At 39.0% G+C, this 23,441-nt stretch overlaps 1 protein-coding gene across 1 annotated transcript in view; it reads left to right on the top strand.

The window, feature by feature from the left end:
* Positions 1-1,998: 1,998 nt before the first annotated feature.
* Katnbl1 (katanin regulatory subunit B1 like 1) overlaps positions 1,999-23,441 on the top strand; it is a 37,758-nt gene continuing 16,315 nt past the window's right edge. The window contains exon 1 of the mRNA XM_055599108.1: positions 1,999-2,107. The gene's annotated coding sequence lies outside the window, so the exon portion shown is untranslated. The remainder of the gene's footprint in view (positions 2,108-23,441) is intronic.

The raw sequence follows: 23,441 nt of genomic DNA, 5'->3' as shown, positions 1-23,441 counted from the left end.
AAAGTGACTTCATGTGTGTTGAGTTTTTAAAACAACAGCACCTTCTGAGCAGGAGTCCTGCCCAGGAAACGCTCTTTCTTGCCCTAGTTCCTTTCACTAGCTCACCCAGCTGGAGCTAACAGGTGTGGCCACACATGGAGGCATGTGCCTGCTTGTGCTTGGCAGCATCTGAGAAACTCTCAGAGACATTGCTCACACAGAGTATTCTAAAAATATTTTTTTCCAGTGCCATAACTGGATGCCTCCAATTTTCATCGTTCCTTATTTTTTGGATTAAGTAAGGACCCTGTTACTGCAGAGGGAAAAATACATTACATTATAATCACCTAGTGGCCTCTTAGCTCCAATTAGTGTAGGTATATCCTAAATGCCACAGGAGCATTTATTATATATTAAATAATTACATTAAAAGCATATGTTAAATAATCATAAATTGCATCAGAACACAAAATTTTGTTTAATTTTTATATTTTAGCTTTGAACTCTTAAATTTATCAATCACTTTCTGAGTTCTAGTTGTTTATTAGATTCAGGGAAAGCTTCTGTGTGTTTTCTGACATCTGAAACTGCTGAGAGAGATGGCGGGGGTGGGGGGCTGGGGGTGGGGGTGTGGGGGGAAAGGAAAGGAGAGAGAGAGAAAGCAGAAGGGAGGGAGGCTGGGTTGACTTTATATTCTCTACTGAACACAGTCAACAGTCCTAGTTTATATGCGTTGTTTACTCTTCTATTACTTGGCTGGGTGTTGTATCATGTTTACTCAAGTGCTCCTTTTCTCTGAAAATGTATGACTTAACCTAAAAATAGCTATAGGCCACAACATTTGGAATATACATTTCATGACTTCACTCAGTGTGGTATGTTAGGAATAACACTCTTTCTGACTTTCCAAGCCATTGACAGTCACTTCCTGTTGCCTCCAGCACCTGGAGATAAGTCGGAAAGATACTTAGGAAGTCCTTAAACATGTTGTTGAACCTAATTTAAGCAGCTGTTTCCTTAAGGCCTAAGAGTTCTTAAAGGAGCATCTAAAGGAGCCAGCCCCCGGATGTAGCTGTGAGAAAGAGTTCCATCAAATGCCCTTCCTACTTGCTTGGTTTCAGCACCCGAGAAGACAACCACAGAGGAAAAACTTGGTCTCAGTTTTGTTAACCTTGACCGGTGGCCTACCCTCAGTAGACTTGGAGCAAGAGAATTGTCCACAGTAACTAAAAATATGTCAGGGACAGAACCAATCCTAATTCCATAGCCGTGTTCCCACTTCAAAGAGACTGAACCTTCTCTCTGAGGAGAGGGCAAATATTATACACATTTCTTGTCTTAAGATGCTTGCAGCAGTCTGTGTTTGGGGGTGGGTGGGTGGGAGTTGCGAGTTTTAATTTTTTAAATTAAATAATAATAATAATTTAGCTTATAAAAATTGTTAAAAGAGACTCTCGAAGTTTGCCACATAACAGGAAACAAGACAGTCAGGAATTGTGTAGTGCTTACCGTGAGCCAGATACTCTCCAAATCATTCTGTGTGTATTAACCCATTTGCTATCCACAGCAACACTAGGAGGCAAATACATCGTTCTCATTTCCATTTTACAGATGAGGAACTCAAACACACACACACACACACACACACACACACACACGCAGTTTATGTGGTTTGTCCAAGGTCGCACAGTTCCGGAGTCCACTCTTTTAACCTCTATATCTTGGGCTTTTTAATGAGAACGAAAGTTCCTCCTCCCCCGAATCTCGTTTTAGCAGCAGATTGCCTGGCCCAGGTGTGTCCCCTTCATAGTGTTCCTAGCCCGCAGGCCCTCCTAGCAACATTCTTTGCCCCGCCAGAGCAAAGCGTCCGTGCGCACCTGTGACCACGAGGGGGCGCCGCCGCCACGCACCCCGTTCCCCCTCCCGCAGGCAGCCGAGGGGGCGGGGCCTGCGCTGGGCGGGGCCCGCAGGACGCCCACGGGGTAGCTATCCCGGCGGGCCGCGCGCGGCGGTGTTTGAATGGCTGTGAGTGGGGCTCGGCTTGGCATCCGTGGGACGCTCCGAGCTGACGGGCGCGGTTCACCAGCACAGCGGCCGGGCTCAGGCGCTGCGGTACCATGAGGCGCCGGTAAGTGACCGGCCGGAGGCGGTCGGGACCTCCGCGGCTGCTCGTGCGCAGGCATCTGCGAGCGTCCGGCCGGGCCCACCTGCAGGCCCCGCGGCGGCGGCCTTTCCCGGGCTGGGCGTCAGGGTCGGGGCGGGGCGCGGGCGGGTGGGGCCGCCGGTCTCTCCCGCGGAGCCCCCGGGCGGCCGGAGGCAGGGGCGGCGGAGCTGCGGGCCTCGGGGGTCCTGGCGGGAGAGGCGCGCCCCAAACCTGCTGTCATTTATCTCCGGGTGGAGTCGACATCTACACCCTACCGGGAAGCAGGGGACGCGGGAGAGGCTTGCCGTGCGAGGACAGGTTTCCCCGAGACCTGTCTAGGCCCGGCTGAGGCATTTCCTCCTTTTCTGAGGAATTTTTGATTTCCCAGACAGATCAGCTTTTGTTTCTTGAGACAGAAACTTGACATAGCTGGCTAACAACTGACTGCAGTCTTTAAAACCTCGTTGTGCTTTCTGAAAAGTTATTCTGTAATTGTACCTAGGCGCTTAAACTGGCCTTACGTATGGAGATAACAAAGAGTTGATTTGTTTTCCAGTGGCTTATAAAGTTCCTTGAAAACATATCCATATCAGTTTCTTTACAGATTGGAGAAAAAAGAAGTAACTGGAAGAGAAATTAGTTGTATAATTATTGCCGATTTTGTACTTAAAAGAATTCTGAGACACTAGTCCTATAATACCAGAAACGTGTAAAATCATTCAGGATTTTGATTCTTTCTTTTAAATAACGACTTTGAGTCTGAAGTTTATGCACCGAGGTTTTTACTTGGCTAGTAGCTGGCCTTATAATAAACCATAACGAGTGATACTTATTTGGTTTTCTGTGTGCTAAGAGCTGTTTTAAGAGCGTTCCTTTGGAATAGGTTGGGTTATTGTCATTTTGACAGGGAAACAAGCACAGGGCACTCAGCTTGGGCAGGATTACACAGCTGCAATTGAACCCCAAGGAGGTTACACTGCTGCCTCCTCTGCCTCAGTAATGCGCAAAGTGTTGTGGTTTCATTTACTTCAACTTCGGAGATGTTGATGTGAGCACACCTTTATGTAGACGTGAATGAACTCACGCACCAGCCACATTCTCTGACCGTGGGGACCACACTTAAGTTTTGTGCCTGAGCCCCTCCCCCAAAAGTATTATTTAAAAAAAAAAACAGTTGCTTCTAAGGTAAATAGAGCTCATAAAGTTTATGGGTTTATTTTTCAGCGAATGTAGAGAACAGCTGGAAACATGCTTCTTTGAAACTGGGATATACTGCTTTGCATTTGGAATGAATGTACTTAAGAACACCGTGAAAATAAATGCAGTTCAAAAGCAGACCACCTCCTGAGGAGTCAGCCTCACAGAGATTCTGCCTCTGCCTCCCCAGTGCTGGGATTAGAGGCCTGAGACACCACCTGCCTGGTGGTTACTAGGTTTTGCTTGTCTAAATTTCCAGCACAATGCTGGATCCAGTCAGTTCTATGCAAGAAATGTTTCAGGCAACAAATCTTAGGGAGGTTAGTTTGGTGTAAGATTTGTTACAAAAACACTGTGATGGGTACAATGGATGTATAATGGTCTGAACAGAATAAAGCTGCTGAAGAGCTAACTACTGAAAGGCTGGGTAAGCAAGGAGACCACCAAAAGCCAACAAATTTGGGCCCAGGAGCCCCTGCAGAGACTAAAGCATCAACCAAGGACCTTGCATGGAGAGGACCTAGACCCCCGGCCCAGATGTAGCCCATGGGCAACTCAGTCTCCATGTGGGTACTCTGGTAAGGGGAGCAGGGGCTGGCTGAACTTAGTTGCCTGCTTTTTGATCACTTGGTAGGACCTTGCCAGCCCTCAGAGGAAGAGGATCCAGGCAGTCCTGATGAGACTTGATAAACTGTGGACTTTCAGTGGACTGGGGGAAGAGGATAGGGGAAGGGTGGGACTGGGAGGAGTTGAGGGAGGGGCCACAGTCAGGACATAAAGTTAATAAATTGTAAACATTAAATAAAAAGTGTGAAAAAAAAGGCTGTATAAGTATTTAAGGCATTTAGTAGACGGGGAGGTAGGGTATGTTACGGAGGAAACTGTTCAAAGACTAGGAATCCAGAATAAAAATTAGTTGTATTGGCAACAGTTAGCTGGTCTTTTGAAAAGTTCCTGTTGGTTAACATCATAGGAATTGAGACTGGAGAATGAATGTTGTAAATGAGACATGTCAGAGAGGTGTGAGACACATACATACACAGAGCTCTCAAGCACACAAAGATTTGGGAATTTGTAAAATTCTGTGTCAGTGGGTCTCACTCAAGTGGGCGCATTTTTTTCCCCTCTGCAGGGTATTTGGAGCTGTTGAACTCTTAAGGAAGGGGTGATACTGTCAATCTGCTGACCACAGGCTGAAGTACTTACAAATATCCTACAATCAGACAAACCCCCCTATTTTAAGTTGGTTGTTTATGTTGCCTGCTTCTGCTGGCATATGCTGTAGATAAGTATGAGTGACAAATTTCAGGAACACAACTGGAATCAATAATAACATGAGAGTTCTAAACATGGTTTAGAGTTCTCCAGAGAGCTGTACCAGTCCGGAAGGAGAGAGGTGTAGGAGGTAGATAGGAGCATTGAGAATGGTAAAATTACTTAATTATTATTTTACCTAAATTTAAAAATAACAAATGTTCATTTGAAACAGGAAATACAGAAGTACAATACATAAGCCAAAAAACAAAACTAAGGCCCAGCAATGGCCAGGAGTGCTTACCTTGCAAATCTTGATGACCTGAGTTTGATCCTGGAAACCACATTTAAAAAACAAACAAAAAGAGACCCCAAAAGGTAGAGATGTCACAGTCAAACACTGATGGGAGACAGAGAATCCCCCAGAAGCCTGTGAGCCACCCAGCCTGCAGTGTTTGCAGCATGGCAAAAACAAGAGAGATCCTTTCTCAGCAAAGTAGAAAAGCAGCTCTCCAGAGTTGTCCTTTGACCTCTGTTTGCACTCTAGCATGTACATGTTCACACACACACTCAAACACACAATGATACTAGTAAACAACATAAAATCAAGTTTTTTAAAGTTTAAATAAGTAACTTATAAACACCTGCCACCAGTAGAACAACTGTTAATGTTTTGAGGTATGGCTTCTGTTGAAGCTATTTTAGAGCTGATAACTACTTTCCTTTTTATAAAACTGGGATTATGGGCTGGAGAGACAGCTCAGCAGCTAAGTTCACTTGCTGTTCTTGCAGAGGAATGAGGTTCAGTTTCCAGCATATACATCAGATGGCTTACAGTGTACTGTAACTCGTTCCAGGGGATCTCATGCCCCTATTCTGGCCTCTGAGGGTACAAGCATATGCATGTATGTGGTGCACCCAACGCCCATAAATTAATAAAATAAGTACATTAAAAATACATAAATACATTTTAAAAAACTGAGATACAGTTTTCTCCATTTGGGTTTCATTGCTTTTAATTCAGCACATCTTTCCATTGTTTAAACAAATACTCTTTAGGGGGGACTGGAGAGAGAGTTGATCAGTTGATCACTTGTTCTTTCAGAGGATCTGGGTTTGGTTCCCAGGACCAGTGTGGTGGCTCACAACCACTTATTCCAGTTTTAGGTTATCCAGTGCCATCTTCTGACCTCTGTGACCATCAGGCACACATGTAGTGCACATACATACAGGCAGGCAAGGTATTCATGCACATAAAATAAATCTAAAAGAAATTAAAAGCTAAAAAAAAAATCTTACAATCATAGTATTTGTGTGTGTTACTGCCTATACACGTGTTGCTTTGAAATTGGGAATTTTGCTTTGCATTCAGAAAAGACATTTCAAAGGAAGAATTACTGGAACACAGTGATTGAACATTGTGTGAGTGTGTGTAAAATAGCTGGAGGTGTGGTAGAATGCTTATGTACCATGAACAGGACCCTAGGCTGGACACTCAGCATTGAAAACAAACAAAAAACCCAACAGTTGTCTAGGCATTACATAGATAAGACTGAGTGACTTTCACCGCAGCTCTGAGGAGGCAAAGGCAAGTGGATCGCTGAGTGTAAGACTAGCCTGGTCTATAAAATGAATCACAGGCCAGCCAGGACTACATAGTGAGACCCTGTCCAAAAATAAATAATCAGAATTAAAGTCTTCAGCATCTCCCGAGATTTGATGTTTGAGAAGCTAATAAAAGAACAGTGGAAACACTGAAATAAGTTGTATGCTTATAATTGTTTTTCAGAAATGTGAACTGTATTTACATAGACAATATGATGAGAATGGTTGGTCTGTAACTCCTGTGAAAACGAGGTTGGCCTGGAATGAAGTGATCTACCTGGTTCTTACTGCCAAGTGATAGGGTTAAATGTATGTACCATCACACCTGGCTGCAATTGAGATGTAATGAAGACCCTTACTGCCTCAACTTAATCTTTCCCAAACTTCTAAAACTAATCATGTTTCTCTGTGTTTTACTCTTTTTTTTTTTTTTAAATATCAAGTTTACATTTTAGATGGCAAATTTTCTGCTTTACCCTACCCTGTTTTCAAAAAGAGTTCACTTTTTTTCTGTTACTAGATAAGTCTTAAATCTGTTGGTCATTAAAAACAGACAGTTTAAGGGACTAATTTTGAGTTTTCATTTTTTAATATACAGATTACACAGTTTTACAAACTGACTGTAACTCCCTTCCCCAGGGGAATAGGAAATTATCTTTAAATATATATGGCTTATACAGAATGTCATAAAATATACCAATCAATATTGGTGTTTTATTAATCATTTTGCTTGATTACTGTTGTGTAAATGACCCCTTCAAAACTAATTTGTCATTATAACTTAGTTATTTGGTAACTGTGACAAATTCCTGAGAATTTAAGAAGAGAAAAAACAATTTTTTCCTGGGTTTCAGAGGTTTCAACTCAAGGTTGGCAGGATTCATAGCTTTGGCCTGAGGCAAGGCAAAATATTGTGGCAATGAGTGGGGGAAGGCAGAGACAATATATATACAGAGGCAAAGTCAGGAAGGGGCTAAGGACAAATTTAGTGCCAGATGATAGGTACCCCATGAGTGACCTACTTTCCCCAGCTTCAACCCACCTCCTGCAGTTTTCAGCACCTTCCAAAATAACACAACCATCTAAGCACAAGACTTCAATACATGATTCTTTGTAGGGAACATTTCCTGTTCAAAGTTAACATTAACAGTGTAAGAGTTTTAGCCTAGTGGGAGGTATGTAAGTCATAAACTTCGTGCCCACAAATAGGTTAATATTGCTTCAGTAGTGACTCTGATGAGTTCCAACTGTGTTCTGTCTTTTTGCTCACCTGTTCCCCACTTTATCATTCATATTCTCTTCCCGCTTGTGTTGCCTTCCACCATGTTATTATAGTAAGAAAACCCTCACTAGATATGGCATCTCAATTTTGGCTTTTCCAATTTATAAAACCATTTAAAAATTAGTTGCTTTCTTTGTTATTTCTGTTCTGCTTTGTTTATGTTTGTTTTATTAACAAGGCTTAGTTTTTGCGGGATAGATGGTAGTCTTTGTGCCTTAGCATCCCAAATGTGTATGTGGAGGGGCAGAGGTCAGCCCTGGATGCTCCTAAGAAGCTATCCACCCTTGTTTTGTGAGATAGGTTCTCTCACTGAGACCTGGGGCTTTCCAGTTACTGTCAAACCCTAAAGAGCTCTCTCTAGCACTATTCCAGTTGGTATTTGGTATCTTCATGCTTGCATGGAAAACACATACCAACAGCTTTGGCTGTCTTCAAGAAAGCAGATTTTTAAAGGCATGCCTTAAGCGAGGAGTAGACTACTTGGTGATTGGATAGGAGCTAACTTGACTTTTCCTTAGCATGTTCAAATGTTGTGCTTGCTGGTTCTTGCTTCACTCTAAGTATCTTCTTTGGAAATGTTTTGTTAAACCTGTTACCATTTTTTGAGTATAGAGATGGAGTAAAGACTGTTCTGAAAAGCCTTGTTTGACTCCCTTCCTCTGTGACTCCTTTTTTCTTTATGTGTTTTTTATCACCTGAAATTCTTTTGCCTTGAGATAGTTTTCCAGATGCCTGTGACCTGCATATGATTCTTTTCTCACTATTCTTAAGACACCATTTGCAGATTCATTAGTAGTTATTCTTACTTGAAGTCATAGTTCTAAGCCTAGCTCTCCTGTTAGTAATTCAGTGTACTTGGGCAAATCATGAAATGTCATCTGTAAACTGAAATTATCTCTCCAAGGTCTTTTCCAATTTGAGAAGCAGTGAATCTGTAAAAACTCTGAACTTTTTAAGAGGAGACTTTTGGAGAAGAGGAAAACAGTTTTTCACATGTTAGTGTGACTTGATTATAAGAATTTCTTTTGAAGTCATTTGTAAAAGCCTACCCCCATGATAGGATGGAATTTTAAATGCAGCTAACATAAGCATCTTGAGAATCAGAATCTGTATGTTTGGCACCTTCAGACATTTCCTTAGGGCTTACAGTGGTAATTAACTCAGCACGTGCATTTGATATATGCTGTTAAGTGAAATGAAGCAATGGGTGATTGTTGAGGAAAACAAGCTTTCAAGAATAGTTCACACATGTTCCAAGTTCCTGGAAAGAATTCAGAATACAGACCAGTGAGAATATAGCTCTGCAATATCCAAATTTTATACAGTGGTAGTAAAGTAGCCACTCTCTTGTGACTGTCTTTCTGAACTATTATGAAAGTACTTCTCTGTCTTCTCCTCTTAATCCCAAAATATAATTTTGTTCATCACTAGATGAAGCTGTATGGAGCCTATTCCTTATACCACTTAACTGTCATCATCAACAGACTATACTATTGTAGTAAAAATAAAACTTACATATTGACCAAAATTTGATGTTTTTATCTATGGGAGATTCATGGCATAGTAGCTGAAAATTTACATTCCTAGCCTCCAGACATCCTAGTTCTCAAGTATTCAAGAATTGTTCTCCTTTAACCCCAGCACTCAGGAGACAGAGGTAGGCAGATTTCTGTGAGTTTGAGGCCAACCTGGTCTACATAGCAAGTTCTAGGACAGCCAGGGCTACAAATAAAAGAATATTTTTTATATGCTCTACACTAGGCTGACAGGAAAAAAAGGAGTGATTCTCACCTGAACAGCATGTTTTGAGATGAAGAGAGGTTGACAGACTATTTCTCAACCTTTATGGGATGACATTCATTGAGTTATCTGTTTACTGAAACTACATATAAATAATTTTTAATCTTTTAGACAGTACTGTTTGGAAACTTAAGTAATACTTAGAAATTATGTCTCTTTGGGAGCATCAATTTAATGGGACTGACTAAATCATTCTGTACTGACGTTACTTGTATAGCCTATCAGTATGGAGGGACTACATTATTTTGCAGTAGCAAACAGTTCCCAAGTCATGGGCATAAACAACAAAGTTTTGTTTCTCCTTGATTCATGTTGCACATTTGTCTGGGGTCTTTCTTTTGTGTTGTCCTTGCTCAGGACTGCATGGCTATAGAGTTCTGATTCTTTCTCTTTCTCTCTCTCTCTTTGGTTTTTCGAGACAGGGTTACTCTTGTAGTCCTGACTGTCCTGCACTTGCTTTGTAGACCAGGCTAGCCTTGAATGAACTTGCCTCTGCCTCCTTAGTCTTGGGATTAAAAGGGTGCACTACAACACCTGGCTGATGAGTTCTAGTTTTCTGATCTGTGGCTGGTGTCATAATAGAGATATAAAAATGATAGTAAATCACACAAATTAGGTTTGTTAGTTTAAGTGTGGTTTGGTGAATTGACTTCTGTAAACCCAGCATTTGGTAGGCTAAAGCAGGATTGAATGACTTCAAGGCTAGCTTTGTCTAGGTAGTAAACAATAGACTAAGTTGGGGTATGGTATTAGACTGTCTTTAGAAAAAAGAAAAAGCCTGTACCCAAAACAAAGAAACAAACAAAAACCCCAAAAGAATGATAAACTGACCTATTATTTATCTGAAAGAAAAACAAACTTTACATGTCACAGTTTTAGTGTTTCGCATACTTGGGTATTCATAATTTTTTTTATTTTGAATTTTTCTTTTTTTTAATTTTTGTTACTATTAATTACAGTTTATTTACCTTGTATCCCAGCTGTAGCCCCCTCCCTCATGGGTATTCATAATTTAACATTTTCAAATTTCTTTGAATTTTCTTAGTATTTTTTCCTGACTGAGTACTGTTTTTTATCATTTTTTAACCAACAATGAGGTAAGAAACTACTAGTTGCTATGGTAATGAGAGAGAACACTATATATAACACCAAAAGTTATTCTTATAATGCCTTCAGAATTTTCTTTTTATAATTACTATTTTGTTTTTTTGAGGCAGGGTCTCATTACGTAGCTCTGGCTGTCCTGGAACTCAATATGTAGACTGGGCTTGAATGCACAGAGAGCCACTTACCTCTGCCTCCCAAGTTCTGAGATCAAAGCCATGCTCCACTTCACCGAGCTTTTTATAGTTATTTTATGTTCCTTCACACGATTTACTTTTTATTGTAAGAAACACCATGAAAAAGTGGATCATTTTATTTAGTCCCTACAATACTGCTATGAAAAGAGCAAGTTCAGTAATATCACACACCTAATAACTAATAAAATTCAAACTCAGTAACACTGACTTCGGTTTTTGTTTGTTTGCTTGTTTTTGTTTTTAGAGACAAGTTCTTGCTACCTGAGCCTTCCCTTTATTGATATTACATTTGCCTGATCTGTCCTGTATTTGTATTTTCCTTTTGCACCATATTGCCTTTTCTTTTTTTTTAAGATTTTTTTTAAAGATTTATTTATTTTATGTATATAAGTGTCCTATCTGCATTTACACCTGCCAGAAGAGGGAATCAGTTCACATTAGATGGTTGTGAGCCACCATGTGGTTGCTGGGAATTGAACTCATGACCTTTGGAAGAGCAGACAGTGCTCTTAACCACTGAGCCGTCTCTGCAGCCCCACCTTTTCTTTTTAGCTTAATAATACAAGCACATTATAACTTCACAGTAAAATTTTTGCATTTAGTGTGTGTGTGTGCCCACATGTGTGCCTGCCATGATGCACCTGTAGAGTTCGGAGGACAGCTTGGAGAAATTGGTTCTCTTTCCACTTACGTAGTCAGGTTTAGCACTTTTAACGAGTCCCCTCACTTAATATTATTAAACTAGAAGCTTATATTCATATGTAATTTTTGAAGGTTAAAAGAATGACAATACAGAATCCTGTTTTATGGGATATAGTTTGTGGTAGAGCACTTGCTGAGCATGTGCCATCTAGCACACATCTTATTAAAGGATGTAGATGGTGTTCTCCACTTTCCCAACAAGAGCCTGATTTAGAAAAGTCTTTGTAGGGACAGCTGTCAATCTCTGCATAAGTGCCAAGTTTAGTTTGTTATGAATTTAACAAATGTAACAGTTTAAAGTAGGAGTTGCTGTTTATAAAACAGGGCAAGGAGGCATAAAGGCCTGTAATCCCAACTCCTGTGGAAGTGTGGCAAGAGGAATGCAGATTTGGAGGCCGCCTCAAAAGGCAAGGGAAAGAAAGGAAGGAAGAAAGAAAGGAAGGAGTGGGGGCTGGGACCATAGCTCAGTGGTCGAACAGTTAATTGCCTGGAGTATGCAAGGCCCTAGGTTCAGTACCCAGGCTGAACAAATGAGTATTGTTTCTATGAAAATTATTGGAATGTTGCTACGGCTAATTTTAGTTAGCACAAACCTAGTCACCTGGGAAGAGAGAGCCTCAGTTGAGGAATTGTCTCCATCAGATTGTTCTGTGGGCAGTGCCAGTTTTAGGCAGCTAGGCCTGGACTACCTAAGAAAGGTGGCTGAACGTGCACCTGGGAGAGAGCAACATTCCTTTGTGGTTTCTGCTTCAAGCTCCTGCCTTGGCTTCCCTTAATGATGGGCCATAAAGTAGAAGATGAAATAAACCTTATCTTCTCAAGTTGCTTTTGCTCATGGTGTTTTTCACTACAACAGAAAGCTTTACCAGGACAAATGTTATATAGTATATTTGAAAGCAAATACTTAAACACTTCATTTTTTAATTAGGTATTGATTAGAAAGTTAAAGCAGTAAACCTTTTTTTTTCTTGCAGAGTATCTGTCCCCAGCTGTTAGTATTTTGGAACAAAACCTGCTTCTGGGTTACCTAGCAACTTATGATGTCATCATGTGTCCCCTGTGGTCTCTCTCTCTCTGTCCTCTCTTCTCTTGCTCTCTTGGGGCACCCCCAACCCCCTCTGTCTCTCCCCATCATGTCCTGCTCTCCCTCCCTTCATATCCACCTAATAAACCTCTTGCATAGAAGATTGGTTGCCAGCCTCATCTTTTATTAATAGATCTAACACCAGGAATTTTCATTTTCAGGTTTTTGTAGTTGCTTCTTATAATGGTTAATATTAATTGCCAATTTGATCTAGGATCACTTAGGAGACAAGGCTCTGGGCATGCCCGCCCAAGGATTATCTAGATTATGCTAACTGAGGTAGCGTAATCATCCTAAATGTGGGTGTCACCATTCTTCCACCTGGGCTTTAGTGCTGAATCAAAAGGAGGAGCTGAGCAGCAGAATTTCTCCCTTCCTTTTTCTACCCTTCTAGACGAAGTGTGACCAGCTCCCTCAAGCTTTTGTCACTGTGATTTTCACAACATGGTGAACTGTAGTTTTGAACTGTGAGCCAAAGTAAACCTTCCTTAGGAGTAGTACTTGGTAGTGAGAAACAAATTCCTCTTGTATTATTACTCTTTCTTTTGAACTGATCACTGGTAGAAAGTAATTATGCTCATGTTAGATTGCTTTGCAAAAATATTTTTAGTGGTAGTGTTGTGTATTCCCTGTTGTGTCACTAGGAAGCATATTTCCACTTTCCTCTCCTGTGATTCTGTAGTTGATCACTGGTATGGATGTTGTCAACTTGATCTATTTCCAGTAGACCAAGATCACTTTCCAAGACCAAGTAGATCGCCTTCTCTGTTTTGGCATACCATTTATGCTCAAATTTATCAGCTATTTTTTAGAAGAATTTAAAATATGGAAAAAGTAAGCCCTAGATTGTGATTTTTGAGTACACAAGACTTAATGTGGAGAAATCTTTCTTTATATCATTTTAAAATTTGTTGTTATTATTTTGAATTATATGTATGTGTTTTGTGGATATGTGCACATGAGTGCAGAAGGCAGGAGTTGAATACTCCTGGAGCTGGAATTACAGACTGTGGTCAGCCACCTGTTGTGGGTTCTGGAAACTGGTTTCTCAGTCCTCTGGAAAACCAGGCCCTTACACTTAAGTGCAGAACCATCTCTCGAGCCCCACTTTACTTCATCTTTTAAATTTCCCATTTGTCATCAGGATTCAGGTCTAGTTGGGTTATATTCAAAGTGCTGCAGTGCTCCATGAGATACACTGCTCCTGGCTTCTAGTAACCAAAACTGACCATGGCTTTTTGATGGTGTAATTTAATTCTATTGGCTTGTCTTTCTTCTCAGAAATAAGGCATATGTTACTTATTTATATTTTGACACATGGTAGGTAGTGAATTAAGTGTGGAATGTATGTGCTTTGTTTTTTTCCACTTTTGTTTATTTACTTTTTGTTAGTTTAAATACAGAAGGCTATAGCATCACATAGATTTTGTGTTCCATGGCCTTTGCAGGAATTTTCTTTGGAATTTGGCATGAACCATGCCTCTGTTTCCATAGGCCCAAGTTACCTTTCTCCAGATTACTCTAGTTTGGCTTGGTTTGCCTCCAGGAATCACTGTGTTGTTTTTTGCTCTTTATGCATAAGCATATCTCTTGCCTAAGGAGAACTCTGTTTTATCTCATGAATAAATAGCTTCAACTCTTCAAGAAGAGCTCTGTGCTCTCTTTGGTGCTAGAGACCTTGCTTATAGATAGCAAAAATGGCCTTAAATCACAGCCTTCCAGACATAACTGCCTTTTAGAAGTCCTGTTCCCAACAGTTGCCAAGATGGCAAAAAGACTGCTGTTTTTATTATTTAAAAGTAAACCTCAAAATACTAGTGTTTTGTGATGACATATGTTTGCTCACTGAATAGGGGGTGTGTGTTAGTGTGCATATGAACATTCGCCTGTGTGTAGTATATTCTTAGGTGAAGTAGTAGTTGTGAAATTGTATTTTATGTAGTATATATTAATGTATGCAGTCCCTGTCTATCTGAAATTTTATAGAATAAGGATCACTCAGTAGGTAAAGATGCCAGGTCTGACAGCCAGAATTCAACCCCTGTGGAAAGGGCAATCTTTCACAAATTGTCCTGTTGACCTCTACAAACATAGTAGCATTCATGTGCATGTACACACATGTAATTTAAGAAAATTTAAAATGCTTTACAACGTTTTGAAGTTTAATTGGCAGGAGGAGACAGACTAAAATCACCTAATGCTCAGTCATATCTTACATTTAAGCCCTCATGTATTTGTTACTTGCTAAAGGCCTAAACTTTTCAATATTAAACTTAGTGTTATAAGAGGTGGTGTAGGAAGACTTGATCCAAGAAATCCTTTGGCAAAGAATATCAAGCTGAGTCTAAGTGAGAAGAGAGGCTGTTATAAAGCAGAAAGGAGTATTTCCTGGAGAAGAAACACTCTATTTCAACAAAAAGGCAACATTAAAAGAGACGGAACATTACAAAAGCTTTGAAAATGATAATGTTATGTTTTCTGTTTTCAAGGACGCTTAAACAGTAGTTAGAGGTCTCTATAGTTTTCCTTTGTAAAACAGGCTTAATGTCCTCAGGGTTTTTCCATGTCCTGTTCCCTCTGTCTTTTCTTATATCATTACCCCCATCTTTCCCTTTCTTTATCTGTGTGGTGTTTAGTATGAGTCTTCTGCCAAACTGTCTGCTACTTTGAAATCAGCTTTGCTCTTCAAAAATATTCTCTCCTTAAGCCAAGCATGGTAGTGTGTGCCTCTAGTCCCAGAAACTGAGAGCCTGGAGCCGGAAGATCACGAATGTGAGCCGGAGAGAGCTGCTTTGAGATTGTTCAGTGGGTAAAAGTATGTGGCTGCATAAGCCTGATGATCTGTGTTTGCATAAATGTGGATAGAGAGAACCAACTCCACAAACTTGTCCTCTGACATCTACATGAGATGCACACACATACACCACCACCAGTAATAATAATAATAATAACAACAATAATAATAATAACAACAATAATAATTATTATTATTGTTGTTATTATTATTTTAAAGTAAAATTGGACCTTCGAGTTGCTTCAGTGGGCAAAGGCACTTGCTACCAAGCCTGATGACCTGAACTCCATCCTCAAGACCCATATGCCAGTTATAGCTATATAGCAAATTCCAGGTTAACCTGAACTACATAGTGAGACTCTGTCTCAAAGAAAACTTTTACCCTTTAATATTAAGCTTCTGTAGCTTGATGATTATTTACTCCCATTTCCTTTTACCAAATTCCTCCTTCATTAAAACAAAGGTCCCCATCTTGTTATTTGTAGATTGTTTTCATTCTTTCGGAATAATTATGAGTAAACACCTTTACTTTTTTTAATGAAGAAACTAAAACAGTTGTTTCCATAGTTACATGGATAGTTAAAGGTAGAAGTTGGGAAATTTTGCTTGGCTCTTTTGAACCTGATCTTTTAGCCACACTGATCTTTAAGTTTGAAGAGCGTCTTTAGGTTTTACTCAGTAAGCTGTGGCACATACCACTACACAGTGAGTAGTAAGGTTCCCAGAGAGTTGAGAGAGCATGGAAGGAGCCCAGAGGCCTCCGCTGATTCAGCTTTTTAAACTCCCACATGCCATAGCATACAAAGGTCACACTGAGGGCATCTTCAGCTTGGTCTGAAGAGTCAGATCCAACCCACACAGCTGAGTACTAGAACCAGTTGGTCTGGCTTTGGTAATTTCCATTCAGAACAAATGTATATTCTATGTGTTTTAAGGAATGTTTCTGAAACTTTTAGGACTCAAGAACAGACTGGTTTCCTAAAGGGAAGAGAATGGGTATAAGCTCAGAGTTTCTTACTTCTGTCAAGCAAGTGTCTGGTGTGTAAAAATGCTTATGAAGAGCTATACATTCTTCCTCCTATTCCACTTGTGCTAGGGATTGAATCCAGACCCTAGTACATTTTCTACTACTAAGCTACACAACAGCCTTATTCCCCAATTTCTTTAAAGAGAGTTATTGAGATACTATTTCTCTGAGTTATTGTTTCTGTATAGTGACATAGTGATACAATCATTACAGTGTTAAAGTATATAACACCTATCTACCCCAGGACTTTTCCTGATTTCTTTGGAGTAAACTTTTCCCTGTCTGCAGTCTCTGAGTATTATTGATACTTTTCCTTCCACATTTATATTTTTGCTATTTAGAGTGTCATGAAAATAGCCTTTTAAATTTTAGTTTCATTCACTTAACATAATATAGTTGTATGTGTCTATAGTTTATTCATTTTTGTAGTAGTATTCATTTGAGTAGTTGATTTTTTTTTTTTTTTTTTTTTGAGACAGGCTTTCTCTGTGTAGCCCTGGCTGTCCTGGAACTTGCTCAGTAGACTGAGGCTGGACTCAAATTCAGAGAGATCACCTGCTTCTGCCTCCTGGGTGCTAGTATTAAAGGCATACACCATCACCACCTGGCTAAATACTTGATAAATTTTATAGAAAGAAATTATTTTAAAAAATAGATGCAGGACAGTAAACATTATAACTGAGGTCAAATACCCATACATACTGATTGTGTGGGACAGACTTAGTTAATGCTTGTAGTCCTAATATGCTTTTTCATAATCCCCCCTTTCGCTCTCAGCAGTGTCTTGGTTTACATGGTAAAATATTTAGTCAATCTAAACTTGGCACAGCAAGATTTGTTTATACTTCATAAGCTTTCTGTTGTTGCTCAGTTTTCTTTCCAATGCACTAAGTCATACCTACTTATGGTTTATGTAAGTGCTATGAGTATTAATAGCAATAATGTACATAATCTTACTTGATATTTTCAATAATATTCATATCTTACATTTGAGAAAATGGATTTAGAATAGAAGGCTCACCAAAATCACGAACTAGAAGGTCTATTTATTCCAAAGTATATGAATCATCTATCTATCTATCTATCTATCTATCTATCTATCTATCTATCCACTCCTGTTAATGGGGAGACAGTATAGTGTATTGGCTAAGATTATAGGTAGTAAAAAGAGGATGCGTAGGATCCAGCCCTGACTGTTTGTTTTTTTGCTGTTGATTTTAGAGCAAATTAATTTCTCATCTATATAAAAAGTACAAACATATTTGTAAGTGTATGTGCATCCAGCAGATTTTTATAAGATTTATACAGTAACTAATATTTAACATCACTGTCTTCACAGCTCTTCTCCTCTCCCCATTAAAAAGTAGCTGGGACTTCTCATTTTTCTTTTTCACTTTTTGGAGAGGATATCTCATATAGCCCAGGCTACTCTTAAACTTCATCTAAAATAGATGATGACCTTAAACTCCTGTTCTTCCTTCTGCTACCTATTAAATCCTAGAATTATAGGTATGAACCATTGCTCCTGGCTTCTCACCCTTCAAATCAGGGTGAGAAGAATCATTATCAGGTATAACGCCTGATAATGAGGGAGTTTAATGCTTAGCTAATTTAATATACATATATGAACCAGTCTCAAAAACTATGGTAGCCAAGACTGGGTATCACAGAATTAAATAACTGAATTGAATGTCTCAGAACCTTTTTAGGTATAGTAGATTTCCAATAAGTAGTTTTACATGCAGCTAGCCAGATTTGATTAGAGTAAGGCATCCTTAAAATTTATGTAATTTAAACATAACTTGGGAAATTCTGCAACATTGGTTTTTTTTTTCCCCCCATAAACACTATAGGCTGTTGTTATGTAGGATGATTTATAGGGACCAGGAAAAGACCTGTAGTGGGGGTGGGATAGAAATAATTATTCTTATAGTATTTTAGGCTTGAAGTGATAAGGCTTATTCTGACAGTAGAAAAGGGATAGTCAGAATGGAGCCAGGAAATACTTTGATGGAAGATTCAAGAAGATTTAGTGGTTTGGTGGAAGGAAGGAAAGAGGAATAAAAATAAACCTGGGTTTCTAGTCTGAGAGAATGTTGGGTTTTAGTAATTCAAGTATGGTAATTACAAAGTGCCATTACTGGACTGACAGTTGAACAGATTTGTTTTAGATGTGTTGATTAGAAACTAGTAGCGGTGGATGTGGAAGCCAAGTCCAGGAAAGTTACAGGAGACTCTGGATCTACAAGAGTAACTGAAGCTGTGAAAACATGCGTCCTCAATGTTCATGTAGAGAGAGAAGAATTGTTAAAGTAAAAGTAACCCAGAGAAAGGAAATGAATAAGGAAAGTCAGCATAGTTGTGTCAAAATGGAGATGGGTCATAATATGGTAAAGTAACAGCTGACTAGTAGTGTAGGAATAGCCTTTAACATTGCTCTGGTTGCTCTCCATTAACACCAAGTGCTAAAAGCTACCTGGTAGGTGTTTTTGTTTTATTTTTGGGTGGGGAAGGCTGTTTGTATTTCTTTTAACTTTTTTTTTTCTTTCTTTTATTCTTTTTTGTTGTTGTTTGTATTTTTCTTTTGTTTTTCCTTTTGAGCCAAAGTCTCACTATGTAGTCCAGACTGGCCTTGAACTCACAACACACAGTCTCTTGCTTTAGCCTGCAGAGTTCTGCGATTCCAGACTGTCATCATGCCTGGCTTCCATATGGTTTTAAGTGACAGACTTTTTCACTTGAGAGTCACATTGACATACTTTTTCACATGAGAGAACAAAATAAGGTAAAATTGTAAAGGGTTAAAGACCAGTTGGAAGCTAAAAAGCACTCATTGTTGAAATTTGGCAGGAAAGGAAAACAGAAAGAGTATAGGAGTTGATAGGAGAAACTGGAGCATGCTTGAAAGCAGACAGGGAGGAATCAGTTCAAAGTAAGAAATCAAAGATAGAATAACTGAAGCAAGTGAGCAGAAGTAAGAAAATTGGATTAGGTTGTCCTGATTTTGGAAAAGTTAAAAAGACTGATCTCATTAAATAAGAATAGTTCATATTTTTAGAAAACAGAAAAACCTGTAAGTGATTGAGAAGATGACCCATAGTCCTTCCAGCAATAACTTTAATTAAAACTTTCTTCTGTTGTTTTACAATGCTTGGGATTGAATGTAGGGCCTCAACCATGCTATACAAACACTCTTCCATGGAGCCATGTCCCCATCCCCAACTTAAGCTTGGTAATTCCTCTTTAGGTTTTTAATTAAGTTTACTTTTAAACAGATTTGTGACAGAAAAATCCATAAGGTGCATGTGCATTTTGATGCATGCACACATTTTTGTGTTGTTGGATCAAGTTACATTTATCTATCTCCTCACTTAACCATTTCCCTATTTCCTTAGGGTGAAAATATTCAAAATCCTTCCCCCTACACAGTATATAATTCTTACCTATAGCCACTCTGCTGTGCTTTAACATCCCAGAACTAATTTTTTTAAGAATCGTTCGTTCGTTCGTTCGTTCATTCGTTCATTCATTCATTCATTCATTTACTTAATGTATGGGTGCTGTATCTGCATGTACACCTGTATGCCAGAAGAGGGAGGGCATCAGGTTCCAGTATAGATGGCTGTGAGCCACCATGTGGCTGACAGGAATTGAACTCAGGACCTCTGGAAGAGCAGACAGTGTATGTTGAGCCATTTCTTCAGCCCCATCTCAGAACTTCTTACTCATACATCCCAGAACTTCTTACTCATTAGAGCCTGTTGATCAACCCACGTCATCCTACTGCTCTCAACTTCTGTAAGATCAGCTTTATTAGATTCCACTTAGGAGATTATGAGTTACTTGTCTTTTCGTTCTGATTTATTTCACTTACAAAATATCTGTTTCCATACAGGTGCTATAAGTTGTAAGATTTCATCCTCTGTAGTATTCTGTTTTTTATATTTAGCATATTTTCTTTATCCATTCATTCACTAGTCAACAGAGATGATTTCCATTTTCCTGGCTATTGTGAATAGTGTTAAAATAAACAGAAGTATAGTTATCTGTGGCAAACAATTATTTCTTTTGGATAAATATCCACTGGTGGAATTACAGAATATCACTGTTGTGTACGGATCCCTTTTCTTTTGTGAATTTTTTAGTGTGTGTGAGATTTAAAGGAAAGATGGGGGTAGAGTGCATGTGTGCTAATGTACCTGTATAGGTCAGAGGACGACTCTGATGGGGTGGTTCTCTCCTGTCTTTACATGGGTTCTGGAGAAATATCACTAAGATCATCAAGTTTGTGTGTCAGGAGCCTCACTACTTAGCCATCTCACTAGCCCAGAGGGGTTCCCTTTTCTGTATATCCTTGCCAGTACTTGTTTGTTTGTTTTTTTGTTTTTGTTTTTGTTTTTTTAATTTTCTGATAATAGGCATTCCTAATGGACTATGGTAATAATCCAGTGTGATTTGATTTACATTTCTTTGATGATTAGTGATATTATCTAACACTTTTTAATACCCCTGTTGGCTCTTTGTTTGTCTGTCTTTGAGAAATGTCTGTTTAGGTTGTGTTTTCTTACTACTGATATGACAGAATACCTGAGAAAACTACCTGAAAAGAGCAAAGGTTTATTTTGCTTGGTTTCAGAGGTTGTAGTTCATGATCACCTGACCCAATTGCTGTGGTCCTGTGGTAAGATGGGAAATTTTGGTGTGGAGAGCCTTGTAGAGCAAAGCCGCTTATTTCACTGTGACCAAGAAGAAAGAAGACAGGGGAGGGACCAGGGACTAAGAGATAAGTATGCTTCCAGTGACCTACTTCCTCCAGAGTCTACACTAGGCCCTATCTCCTCCAAAACAGGAGACTTTCAGGGACATTCTAGATCCAAGTTGTAATAAAGGCCATTGCCCATTTTTAATCAAGCTGCTTAATTTTTTTTCTTTCTTTTTCGTTTTTGCTGTGGCAGTTTTTGAATTCCTGTATTATTCCACATATTTAGCTCCTTGTCAGATTATATAATTCACAATTATTTTCTTCTATTCTTTAGGTTGTCTCTCTGATGAATGCTTCTTTTGTGCAAAAGCTTTTAAAATTTGGTGTGATTTTATTTGCCTTTTTCTGTACTTGTTTCCTTGGGGGTGAGGATTAATATACCCTTTAAAAAGTAAAATAATAAACCAGATATTTTAGTCAGTGTTTTCTAAAGGAACATCACTGACAGAATGGATATATACAGGATTTATTAGAGTGGCTTACAGGCTGTGGTTTGAGTAATCCAACTATGGATACCTCCAGAAGGAAAGGCAAAGGATCTTCTTGTTTTTTAGTCCACAAGACTGGATTTCTCAACAGTCCCAATCTGGTGCTGAAGTCCTGGAGGCTGCCAGTCCTTAGTCTTTTTCATAATCCCTAAGAAGTAGCTTCTAATACCAGCAAAGAAGTGTCTCAGGAACAGGATAAAGGAACTTGGCCAGTGGGAATGAGGGCAAGCAGGCAAAAAACAAACACTTCCTCCTTTCTGTCATTTTATATAGGCTGCCACCTGAAAGTATGGCCCAGATTTAGGGTGACTCTTCTCCACTCATTGATCCAATCAAGAAAATATCTCAGCTGTGCAGTGGCGCATGCGTGTGGTCCCAGCACTTGGGGAGGCAGTCAGGTGAATCAAGGCCACCCAAGACAGAGAAACCCTGTCTCAAAAAACCAAAGAGAAATGAAAGGAGGAGGGAGGGAGGGAGAGAGGAAGGAAGGAAGGAGAGAGAGAAAAAAAGAAAGAAAAGAAAGAAAAGAGAAAGGAAAGAAAGAAAGAGAGAAAGGAAGGAAGGAAGGAAAAAGAGAAGGAAGGAAAGAAAGAAAAAAAAGAAAGAAAATACCTCAAAAAACTGCTTTGGTTTTAATTGATTACAGATGTGTTCACTTTGACACTCAAGATGACCCATCACACCAGGATTACACAGTACATTGTTTTCTGTATGGTTTGTTGTTGTGTGTTTGTTTTAATTATTAAGTTTTGTGGGTCTAGAGAATCAAACCCAGAGCACTGTGCATGCTTTGCAAGCATAGTACCTTTGAAGTACGCCCTCCAATACCCTGTGCTTTAAAATGCCAACTTTTAAAACTTGGACTTTTCAGGACATTCTTTGGAAGAGATTTGGTTTTGTTTGTTTCTCTGTGTACAAAGGATTGATTCCTCTTCCTCTGCCTCCAGAGTACTGGGATTATATGACAAAGTGACCAAGTGGTTAAGGCATTGCACTATTGAATTTATTTCTTATTTATATATTTTAATATTATAGGGTGGTGATTATTTTTTTACGCTTCAATTAAAATTCATTCAGGAAGGAGAGAGGAGGGAAGGAAGAAGAAAAAAGATGGTGGCTAAAAACTGTTTTCATCCTCATGACTCTTAGGAGATAATCACATGTGGAAGGAAGTAAGAAGGATGTTTTTCTCAACAGCTTGCTTTGTTTTCATAGAGAAATTGCTTAGTTGAATTACAAAGTTAAGTACAATGTGAATAATCAATATAGTAAATTAATATAAAGAGAAAGCTAACGTGTCTTGAACTGTCCCGGCACGTTTCAATCCTGTTTAATGAGTTTTCCTTGTTGTGAGATGGCAGGGAGTATCTGAACACTTTGAGCTGTTTAATTTCTTGATTTGGCTGCCATTATAATAGAGTATATGAAAAGATCCTTTTTTTTATCTTTGTGGTAGGAGTTAGCTACTGTGTAAAGAAAAATCATCCCATGAGCTCCATTATTATGCTGCTATTTTTTTCAAGCAAGCTGCTGACTGTAAACATTGTGTTATTGTAAGAAAATGTATATCTAATGTTTAGAAGTTATAAGTAATGTTAGAATATTGGTTCCTTTCAATCTCTTAGTCTGCTTTTATTCTTTTAGGGCCCTCCATATTTTGTTCTTTGCCCTCCATATTTTGTTCTTTGCTTTATTCTTTCTATTTTTTTTTTTTTTTTTTTTGTATGAGTCTTCAGTCCTTCATACCATTTCAGGTTCTTTTCTTTGCGTGTCTTATCAAATAGAACTTCAAGAGCACCAAGAGAACTTGGAATTAGTTTCAGTAGCATTCTTTGGGGGAAAAGGACAATTCTATATTATAGCTCAAGCAAGGTGCTATTAAACCCATGAGGCATGGGTGTAAACAGAATGTGTAGATTACGAAGCCGTTATAAGTCTTTGCCTTATAATTTTGATAATTTCCTTTATAAAGCTTTATTGTGATGTAAATTATACACCATGAAACTCACCTGTTTTAAATATA

The sequence above is a fragment of the Psammomys obesus genome, unplaced genomic scaffold (assembly GCF_907164565.1).
Source record: "Psammomys obesus unplaced genomic scaffold, mPsaObe1.curated_primary_1811, whole genome shotgun sequence".
In the NCBI taxonomy this organism is placed as follows: domain Eukaryota; kingdom Metazoa; phylum Chordata; class Mammalia; order Rodentia; family Muridae; genus Psammomys; species Psammomys obesus.
The sequence above is the reverse complement of the archived record's forward strand: the minus strand, read 5'-3'. Positions and strand labels throughout refer to the sequence as shown.